The sequence below is a fragment of the Dioscorea cayenensis genome, chromosome 17 (assembly GCF_009730915.1).
Source record: "Dioscorea cayenensis subsp. rotundata cultivar TDr96_F1 chromosome 17, TDr96_F1_v2_PseudoChromosome.rev07_lg8_w22 25.fasta, whole genome shotgun sequence".
Classification (NCBI taxonomy): Eukaryota; Viridiplantae; Streptophyta; class Magnoliopsida; order Dioscoreales; family Dioscoreaceae; genus Dioscorea; species Dioscorea cayenensis.
The window spans coordinates 21,088,235-21,099,680 of NC_052487.1; the positions used below are offsets into that span (position 1 = coordinate 21,088,235).

Below are 11,446 nucleotides of genomic sequence, written 5' to 3' on the forward strand. Positions count from 1 at the left end.
GAGGCCGTTATTCTCTTGGCCAGATAGTGCGAAAGCCCAGATTTTATCGGTGACGAGGGGTTCAGTGTCGACGTGAGTCGATGTTTAATCCCAGTGACGAGTTATTGCAAAGAGATGTGCGGGACTACGAGTCGCTTATGTCGGAAAATATACCGTGTCTAGAAATGACATTGTCGATGCGAAATAGTGCAATTTGGTGATCCCATCTTTCTAATGAAAATAATTTCAATTATTTGAAAACAAAATATTGCTAGTATGTAGTAGAGAATAATTAGGGTTCAATAAACTATCGATAATAATAATTAAAATAAAAGTAATCATCTTGAATACTAAAATTAAGATTATAAATCATGATTTCTAATCGAATAACAATTATAGAAGATCAGGTAAAAACAATTCAAGATATAATATTATTATTAACATGGTTATATGCACTTAAGTAAATCCTAAATCAAGTAATTAATTAAAGTTAAAATCAAAATAAAATAACTAATTAAACAATTAGAAATCTATAAAGGTTTGAAATACTGGATAACTTCACGATTATCTTAAAACACATAATATTTGAATATAATAATATGAGATGCTTTTAATAAAACTCAAGTAATTAAATAATTATGTATGTGATTTAGAGAAATTGAAATTTTATATATACATATATATATAGGTTTATATGTGATTTATTTAAGGCTTCCACAAAATACCTCATAATTGAGAGCACATTCCGCAGATATTAAAACGCTAAATATGCTAAACGTACAAAGGGATATAAAAAAAAAACCCACATTAATAAACACAGTACTCAAAAGGTCCAACAATTATATATATATATATATTACGTATATGAATATGTGTGTATGGATGTATAGTGGAATTAATTTCCCATGCTTTGGTGTCCACTTATTTAATATAGATATAGACACCACGATATATGTTTTAAAAGACAATGAGCGGCGGGAGTTTATTTTCCGATCCACCCATCAAATTATATATATATATATATATCGATGAAGTTAAACACGAGAACTTACAAATCCCTATGAAATCAAGTATCTAAAGACATGCATGTAAAAAGTCATTATAGTTGAAACATCATATTGGGTTATAGTTCAAATTAATCACAAAACTTCGGTCAATGTTGATGCAATACTAATGGGTCTCAAATAGAAAACATAAGTATAATCGAAAAGCTTATACCATATATACAGATAAAAACTTATGGTTTTGCTTGAGATTTGAGAATCCGAGGAAGCTCCACCAACACGAGTATCCAAGAAAACAATTATTATTACTAGTCACTCAACAAAAGCGAGATTAAAGTCAGGATTCTTCTTTTATATATATATATATATATATATGCGTAAAATTGGAAGTTATTAATTGAAAAAAATCGACCTATCATGTGTTCTTTAAGTGATAACACACATATTAAATTATCCACTCATAATCATTGGTCTCATGATCAATAGTCATGACATCAATAAAAAAATTCATATAATAAAGAAATAAATAACCAATGCCGGCACAACTTCAAATAATTAAATAAATTTCATAGTTAAATAAAAATATTGAGAAACCTTACAATCTCATTTAGTTGCATATAATATAAAATATAAGTAAAATTCAAAATTCTTTTCTCTACTTTTTCAAACGCCAGAACCCTAACATAATTTAACCCTAACATAGTGTTTGGATTTAAAAATCGAGAAAGAAAAGTAAGAGGAGGGAAGGAGAGGAAAGTAAAGGGAAAGGAAAGGGCGGGTTCGAGCCTCGTTTGGATAAGACCAAAATTTTATGGAGGAAATGAAAGGAGGAGTTACTCTAATAAACGCTTGTTTAGTTCTTGAAAGGAAAGAAAAGGAAATGATATATAATAATATGATTTATCAATTATACCCTTATTATTAAATAAAAATTACTTATTTCTATTTAAACACATGCATTATGAATATCTCGAATAAATTCACACTTTAAGTAGAGTTTTTTTAATAAATATTAAAATTATTATTTTGATTTTGATTTTTGTACTTTATAATAAAATACAATTGCATTAATGTTTAATCACATAATTTATAAAAGAAAATAAATTATGCGGAGATTTGAAACACAAATAATCTATTGTCTATCATATAACCATATAATATTTGCATAAAGAAGACAAAAACAAAGTCGAAGATAAAAGTGAAATAAAAATATATATTTCCCAAACATCAAATTTTTGAAATACAAACAAATTATTAGTTATCAGAATCTATAGTTGAAAGAACAACCTACTCTTTTTGAATATGCGTTATCCTATGTAGCACTGCGCATGAACAATTAGTTGTGCCCGATGCAAAGTAGCTTCTAATTATGCAACGCAAATTACTTAATTATCATTTTAAAAGACCAGATTCCTCCTACAATTCTATATGGATCATCACAAGATCACTTTATCATATTGTTAAAAAAACCTATTTTTAATATTTTTAATTCATAGCATAATAATCATGTTGAATTAGATAATTATTAGTTTTTTTCACTCAAAGAAAATTTCAATTTTATTTGTACTTCGAATAAAATTTGAATAGCAATAGAATTATATTAAGAATTGAATTCTATTAAGATAAATTATTCTAATGATGAATTGAGAAATAAAAAACACAATATAAATAAATAGATATAAGCAAACAAAAAGAAATACATAAAAAAACAAAAGATTGTGATGGGTGTCATGTTAATACTTGATTAAAAATAAAAATTAGATTGAAAAAGTGAAAGAAAAACTTATGAAAATGGTGTTATGTAATTAATTTAAAAAAATTAAGAGGCAATAAGGTCTTTTTAAAAATTAAAAATCTTTACTGAGGGTTCTTACTCCCCGGCACTCCAAATCGGGGGCCAAGAAAAGGGGATTTTCGGAGGGTTTTGGAGAGTCGTAGTTAACCCACTTTGCTGCTCTCGTTAAATTAAAAAAATCTACGTCCAAGCGAGGGAAGGGTCGGGCTCGACCCTCCAAAACCTCAGCTTTCTTTACTTTCCTCCTGGCCCTCAGTCAAACATAACATTAATATATCAGAACATACAGTTTTCTAAGAAACGGAAAAATACATGTTAACTTTTTCAATTATAAAACTAGATACTCCTGACCACTCTTGAAAACCCTAGAACTGATTACAAAAAAAAAGAAGAACCCCTAATCATCAAGAAGAACTAATAAAAGATAAACAAATCGAAGAAAAGAAAAGGGAACGTACCACAAATACTCCTAGACGAGCACTCGACGCGGATGATTCTCTCATCCTTGTCACACACCCCAAAAGTTGATCAGCGAGGGTGAAAGCTATGAAGTTCTTTGTTTTTAAATCACGTAACCATTGGCGGTGACCAGGGACATGGGGGGTCACGATCTCTGAAAAGATAAGGCTAGGTTTAAATTTTTATTTTTTTTAAAACATAAAAATAAATTAAATAAAAGTGGGGTTCACACTACATGTGTATTCTTTAAGCTATAGCCCTTAAAATCAGTATCTTCGGATAAGATTTTTGTGCATACCTTGAGGAGTTTTTATTTTTTTTCCACGAGTTTAGAGTTTGAATTAGATATATAATTACATAGTAAAGTTGTAGAAGTCGTGGTATCTATGGATGCGAAAATTTCGAGGTTATGCCTTTGCTAATGGTTGAGTTATCGCCATATTACTATACTTGTACCCAAATAATATTTCTACAGGAAGCATAAAAGATTTCTTAGACAATTTGATGGTCTTGTACATGGAATTTGGAGAAGAGTAATATAACAAAGTTATAGAGTTTGCTATTTTCTAGATACATGTCAAAATTTAGATTCTTTTGATGAGTAGTTTAAAAGTTATAGCATTATTAGTGTAGTTGTGCCTAGTGATATTACTGAGCAGTATCTAAAGTTTGTCTGGAAATTTTCATGGTCTTAGATGTTGTAAAATAAGAAAGTGACGCATTATTGAGTTATCTAACGTAAAATATTATTCTTTTGAAGTTTTAAATTGAGAGATATTCATATTTGAAAGGGATACATCTGAATTACAAGCTTGCAAAAATAATTGGAGATTCAATTGAATGTTATAAATTATGTAGTACTCTGTAAGTTGTGTGAATTTCGGATATGTCATAGTCTTAGGTGTTTATTATTCCCAGAATCTTGAAATTTGTGATTTGGAAAAGTGTATGCAGAGTTATGAGAGTTTTAGTACTCAATGATCATGTTGGAATTATTGATATGACCTATAGAGTTGGTAATTGCTATTGTACCCTCTCAATAATCAATATTTGGGAGCGTGGAATAATAGCTTGAAATTTTTACATTTGTACCCTTCTAAAAAATATTTTTGTTTTAATACTATTGTTTACTAGCCTCGATATTTTTATTGAAAGATAATAGAATTTCTTCCCAAATATAGGACATGCCAATGGCGTTAATCGAGTAAAGTAACCACATATAAATTATACTATCTATATACATCTTTTTGACACTAGTTAAATTTGTGAATTTAATGATTCTATTTATTTAGTTTGAATAATTAGATTCTTTGTTGTTTAATTATTATTATTTTTACGAATTATGTTTAAAAATTATTTAATTTTCTTAATTATCGAGATATTTTTATTTAATTTACGATTATTCATATTTTTGAGTTACTTGAAAATTATATATATATATATTCGATTAATTATATTTTTTTAATTATCGGTTCTACTTTAAATAATTGATTTCTTTGATATTATAAAAAAATGGGATTATATGATTGGTAGCATTGTTTTTTTCTCATTTTTTGTGAACCTTGTTAGTTTCATTTTATGCGGTGTCCGGATGTTGCGAGTTTTGCTTTAAATTGGTACTTTTGCTAGATGTATCTGCTATTTTGTGGCAGGTTCTAAGGCCTTGCATGCTCACTTAGTCTCAGTCTTGTGGGTATGTGGTCGTTTGTCGATGTGCTGGCTCGGCAAGTCGGGTTCGAGGGTGACAAAACCCTTTGGGACCTCGAGTTGTGAGGCATCATCTGGAATATATAGCTAGAACAAACTAATTGTATCTTCAATTGCTTACATTATGCTTTTATTCTGTTATTATTAATATTGCTACTATGTTTAGTTTTTTGTTTTCCACAGCTACAGACCCTTAGCAGCAATTTTTAAATGAAGCATATTAGAGGATTAAGGGCTCCATAAATTTCATAAAAGCAAGAGTCTCAGATCATATTGGCGATACACACCATGACTTAGCTTTAGAGTAGTTTACTTCCCCAGATAGCTTGGGTAGGCTTGTGTTTCCAGATAGTGGTCTTCACCAGCCCAGTTGCCCTTTTCTCTTTAGCTTTTGTTGTTTTTGCTCTGTTATCCTATGCTTTAAGAGTGCCTCACCTTTGGTAAGAGGCTCCTGATTATTGTTTGTTTGTGGTATATTCTCCTCTCTGTGACTGTTTTGTTTACTTTTCTCTTTTCAATAAAAGTGTAATTTATCTATTTTTATAAATTTAAAAAAAAATGTTGGATATAAAACCATTCTTTAATTATTTCTTCTTTGTTTTTATTAAATGGTCAACTACACCGAGAACCACGATCAACTTCATTTTGAATGAGAACATTAAAATTAAGCAAAAGATGATTAAGATATATATTTGAATATCATATGAAAAAAATTGCACATAAGCATTAAGGAAAATTGAGGCTTATCCGTTTTTGAAAAGATGGATAAACAACTTCAAATTAGCAAATAAAACAGTACAGAAACCAACTACCATTAGATGTGCTAAAGAACAACAACAAAAGAAATACAAAAGATGTAGCAGCCGCCCCCAAAAGAACTACAAATCAGAATCTAGCCAGAGCTTGGATCAAGCGACTCCTCTACAGTCCTAGGTTCCCCTAACTCCTACTGCAGGGGCAGTTAAACACCAAACTTCAGTGCGATGGTGCTTTGATATCCTCTTCCGACTTCGCTCTAGGGTCTCTCTGCAGTGGTAGAGCACCAAGATACAAAGCATCACGATCAATTTGCAAAAATAAGAACTTGTGCGTGCATAATAGCGGCATTAAAAAAATACAATCATTCCTGTAAGCAGGATGTTCCAAATAATTGCTTTTGCAACTAATTCATCAAAAGCCCTCCTATCCGGGTGTAAACCCACTCTCCATTGGCCCCAAAGATTCTTCAGGGAAGACGGTGTTAGAAGGAACTGCAGAATTCTAATAAAGTAGTCCCACACCTGTTTGGCAAAAGAGCAGTGAATAAAAAAATATAGTCGACGAGATCAGTTCGGCATGACACATAACTACAAATATCTGTAGGCGATCTGTTACATTTCCTTGAGCAAGATTTTTCCAACCAAATGATTTTTGTTTACGCCAAGCAAGCAAGTTGAAGAGGTTGATTTTCTTAGGGCACCAATTTCGCCCGAAAAGAAGCGACACAGGGCATCTAAACCCCCCATTGATAAGGAAGTGATAGAAGGACTTTACCGAGAACATCCCATTTCTGGTAAGTTTCCATAACTTTTATCCCCCAACAAGCTAACGGAATCCCGTACCCATTCACACACTTGTCTAATCTCCCTAATTCCCGTGAAGGGAGGTATATCCATTAAGTGTAAAAGCTCATGAACAGACCCATTGGGGTGAAGGCTATCTTTGTATTCCTTAGGCCATAGAGTCATTGGTGCAATGCCATTTAACCAACCATCTTTCCAGAAGAGTGTATCCTTGTCAGAATTGATTTCATGTAAATAGTTGCATTTGAGAGACGGGAGGCAGCTCAAAAACTCTTTCTAAAGAAAGGAGATCCTCCCAATCTGATTAGGCCACATCGTCGAACAGGTCAGCCCGTACTTAAATTGTATCACCTTAGTACCACCCCAAGAAGGATCCATCATAAATTTCCACCACCATTTGCCTAAAAGAGCTTGATTGAAACTAGCAAGATCCAAGATACCCCAACCCCTTGATCCCGAGGTCGACAAAGATTTTTCTAGCAGACTAGGTGACAATTTGGGTGGGTAATATTCGGCCAAGACCAAAGAAAGGCTCTTCTAATGGGGTCGATGCCTTTAATGACCCAGCGAGGCAGACAAAAAAATGGACATCCAATAAGTTGGAATAGCCGAAAGCACAAAATTAACCAGGGTCAGTCTTCCGCCTAAGGACATATGTTGCATTTTCCATGACGCAAGTCTTCTTCTAACTTTGAGAATAATGCCTTCCCAGTCTTGCTTGCGTGGCCTGCTACCCGAAATCGGGATACCCAGGTAATTGACTGGTAACAGACCAACGTTACAATGTAAAGTCCTTGCTGCAGCCTGGTCAGGTAACTTGCCCAATCTACTTGAATAAAGGCAAGTTTTTGCGAAATTCGTCTCAATCCCAGCCATACCTTCAAACAGGTAGAGAATCAGTTTAATAATCCTGAGATCCTTGATGCCACCAGAAGTTAAAATCAAAAGATCATCCGCGTAGTGCAGATTGCATTTGCTCCCCAACTCTCCCAAAGGTATCCCAATTAGAATTTTAGCATTAATAGCATGGGTAAACATCGAGCTAAGAACATCTGTCACTAAAACAAACAATAATGGCGATAGGGGATCCCCTTGTCTCAGTCCTCTTTGATATCTGATGTAGCTTAGGAGATCCATTGCGAGAATAAACGCCTATAAGGAGAACAAAATACATTTGATCCACCCAACCCATCTTTCCCCAAAACCCCTAGTAATCAAAAGGTCAAAGAGAAAATCTCAATCCACAGAATCGAAGGCCTTGGCAAAATCCACTTTTAGTATGTAGCAGGGACCTTTTTGTTTGTCCGGACTAAACATCAATTCCTCACATGATAGCAATGTTGTCTAAAATGCATCTCCCTTTTAGAAAGACCGATTGGTCCGAGTCCACTAGCACTTTCATAACAATACTCAGCCTTGATGCCAAGATTTTGGATAGAATTTTTAACGAGGAATTGATGAGGCTGATGGGGCGAAAGTCCCCTGACGACTCCGGTGTCTCCACCTTTGGAATAAGAGCAATACTTGCCCAGTTGATGCGCTCTAAATTCGCTCTCCCAAAGTAGAAGTCCTCACAAAGATTAAGTAGGTCCAGCTTAATAGTCTCTCAGAATTGCCTAAAGAACTGCAAGGGAAAGCCATCCAGGCCCGGAGCCTTATCCCTTCAAGCTCAAAAAAATAGCAAATTTGACTTCCTCAATCGAGAATGGCCTTTCCAGAGTCAGGCTTACCTTGTCTTAGTATAAAATTTTATGTAATATATTATTATTCTTTTGTATAATTATATAGTTGTCATGATAAGATATTTAAGTAATAAAATAATCAAACTGAAATAACACCTTTTTTTTACTGAGAGAAAAGCCAATGAATTTAATTCAGTTTAAATATTAAAGATTGAACTCATGGCTAATAATTAGTAAGAGTGAAAAAAAAAATCTGATTTTTTTATTAAAAGAAAAACCAAACAATTTTCATTGACGTACTTCACTACAAAAAAAACATTGACTTGCTGGATGTTCATAACTAAAATAAAAAACATGCTGGACACAATAGCGATCATAAAGACTCTGACTATAAGAGCAGATTTGTTCAATCTCCATACTTGTTGAATAAGGACCGACCGTTGGATGCTCATTGCTTGTTGTGCCCATATATATATATTTTTTTAAACATTTTTTTTTTCAATAAAAACCTGTTCGAAGAATACAATTACAAAAGAAATTGAAAGAATATTAATAACAAAATCCTTGGTTTTACATCATATCTTAGAATAAGCCGATATAATTTATCATTGTCTTAGAGACCCGAGGTATTGCTGAGCTACGCGCCATTTAATAACTTAGCAATGGACTTTTTAAGACAAATATTTCAATAAATAAATAAATAAAACTTAACATATAAGTCAAAGAAGCAGCCAAATTCCATACAAAGGGTTAACCTCCATGCGTCACCCATGACGTCACTCTTTCGTTCCTCCTCTTCTGTACATAATCTAACCTCAATCTCCACCAATGCAAACCATGCATTCATCTTCAATCTCAAGATCACCATCAATGGCGGACAACCATCAACCCCACTTCCTCTTCATCACATACCCCGTACAAAGCCATATAAACCCATCTCTCCATCTCGCCAAGCACCTGGCAACCACCACCGGCGCCGCCGTCACTTTCTCCACCAGCATCTCCGCTCACCGCCGAATGTTCTCCTCTACTCCCAACTCCGACAAAGACTTCAACGATGGTCTCATCACTTACCTCCCTTTCTCCGATGGCCTCGAGAGTCACATTCGTGGCTCCATGGATGCCAAGGGTACCTCTCAGTCTTCAGAACAAATAGTAAACGCAACGTTTCTATCCTCGTTAACGAACTCTTCGCCGGTGGCCCGGCCAGTTACGTGCATGGTTCACACCTTCTTGTTAAACTGGGTGGCTGACATCGCCGGCAGTATGGAATCCCTTCAGTTCTATTTTTGGATACAAGCCGCAACCGTGTTCGCCACGTATTACCACTTCTTTCATGGCTTTGAAAGTCTCATCAAAGCTCACTCCGATGAACCTTCATTTTAGTGTTTGCTTGCCAGGTTTGCAGCAGCTCCAAATCAGAGACTTGCCATCGTTTCTCATGGCCACCGACTCCGATAGCCACTACGCCACCATTCTCGATTCTTTTAGAGAGCTGTTTGAGATATTGGATAGAGAACAAGAGAGGTAAAAGCCTAGAGTGTTGATAAACACCTTCAGGAATGGGAAACTGATGCTTTAGCTTCAGTCAGTACTGAGATTGAAACCATACCTGTTGGACACTTGCCAAAAGAGTACACCAACTCCGGCGCCGGATATCTTTTCAAGGAAGACGAGAAGAAGTATATGGAGTGGCTGGACACGAAGGAGGAGGGATCAGTGGTGTATATATCATTCGGCAGTCTGTCAGTGATGAAGAAGGAGCAGATGAGGAGATAGTGCAAGGGTTGAAGGAGAGCAAGAGACCATATCTATGGGTTGTGAGAAAGGATAACAGAGAGAAAGAACTAATAGAGATTGAAGAAGAAGAAGGAGAGGATGTCAATGGGATGATGGTGGAGTGGTGTTCACAAGTGAGTGTGTTGGCACACAAGGCTGTTGGATGTTTTGTGACACACTGTGGATGGAACTCAACTTTGGAGAGCTTGGCGTCCGGCGTGCCAATGGTGTGCGTGCCACAGTGGTCGGATCAAGGGACGAATGCGAAGTTGGTGGAGAGTTTGTGGGGGTGCGGAGTGAGGAGTGAGGTTGATGCTGGTGGTGTTGTTAAAGGAGAAGAGCTTGTGAAGTGTTTGGAGTTGGTCATGGGGAATGGAGAGAATGGTGTTGAGATTAGGACAAAGGCTAAGATGTGGAAAGACAAGGCTATGGACGCTGGGAGTGAAGGTGGATCGTCTGATCTTAATCTTAAGGCCTTTGTTGATAAGAGCTGTGGAAGGGTTTAGTTTTATTTATCTGGTAAGCATTTTTGCTGGTTTATTTTAAATTTCTTAATTTGGAAAATTGTTTAAAATAACACCAAAAATAAGGTCCATGGTGTAACTTTGTAATGGGATAAATGGTGATTAGTTTCAGCCGAACTATTAGACACATTCAATAAAAAAAAAAAAACAATGTAAACTGAGTGTTAACAAGTTTTTGTTGAAAGCTCCATTGCAATTATTAAGGTTTACTTTACCTCTATTTGTTGTCATCCTTTCACACTTGATACTTTTATAAAACATAAATGGTGATTAGTTTCAGCCGAACTATTAGACACATTCAAAAACAAAAAAAAAAACAATGTAAACTGAGTGTTAACCAAGTTTTGTTGAAAGCTCCATTGCAATTATTAAGGTTTACTTGACCTCTATTTGTTGTCATCCTTTCACACTTGATACTTTTCTAAACATAAACATCATAATGATAATGAAAAATTAATAAGTAAATTTTATTTAAAAAAAATTAAGTAGCTTTAGTGTTGGTTTTGGTTGCTCCACCGGACCAGATTATTCGATTAATTTATCTTTTTTGTAATTCGTTATTATGTTTTAATTTAAAAAAAAGGTTGGTAAAACGTGTATATTAAGCAAATAAAAGTACAAGGTTACACTAATTAACGAGATATTAATATATATATATATATATATAATGACAAAACTAAGCTCCACTAGTTGTGAAAATACAGTATGAATTAATCAAAATACTTAAGTTAGTGAACAGGAGATAGTGAAACAGTCATGAGCAGATGATATACGTATTAAGTTAAAATTATTCTTAAAATATAAATAATTTAAAATTTAAAAAATATCAAATGAATGATAATATAATTTTAAAATTTTTAATCATAAAGAAGTTAAAAATTAAAAGAATTTTATATGCTAAAGAGATCCCAAAAAACTTGAAAAAAAATCAACATCAACAAATAAATAGACATAT

At 34.0% G+C, this 11,446-nt stretch overlaps 1 pseudogene; it reads left to right on the forward strand.

The window, feature by feature from the left end:
- Nucleotides 1-8,785: 8,785 nt before the first annotated feature.
- On the forward strand, nucleotides 8,786-10,603 carry LOC120281258 (annotated as a pseudogene).
- Nucleotides 10,604-11,446: the final 843 nt, after the last annotated feature.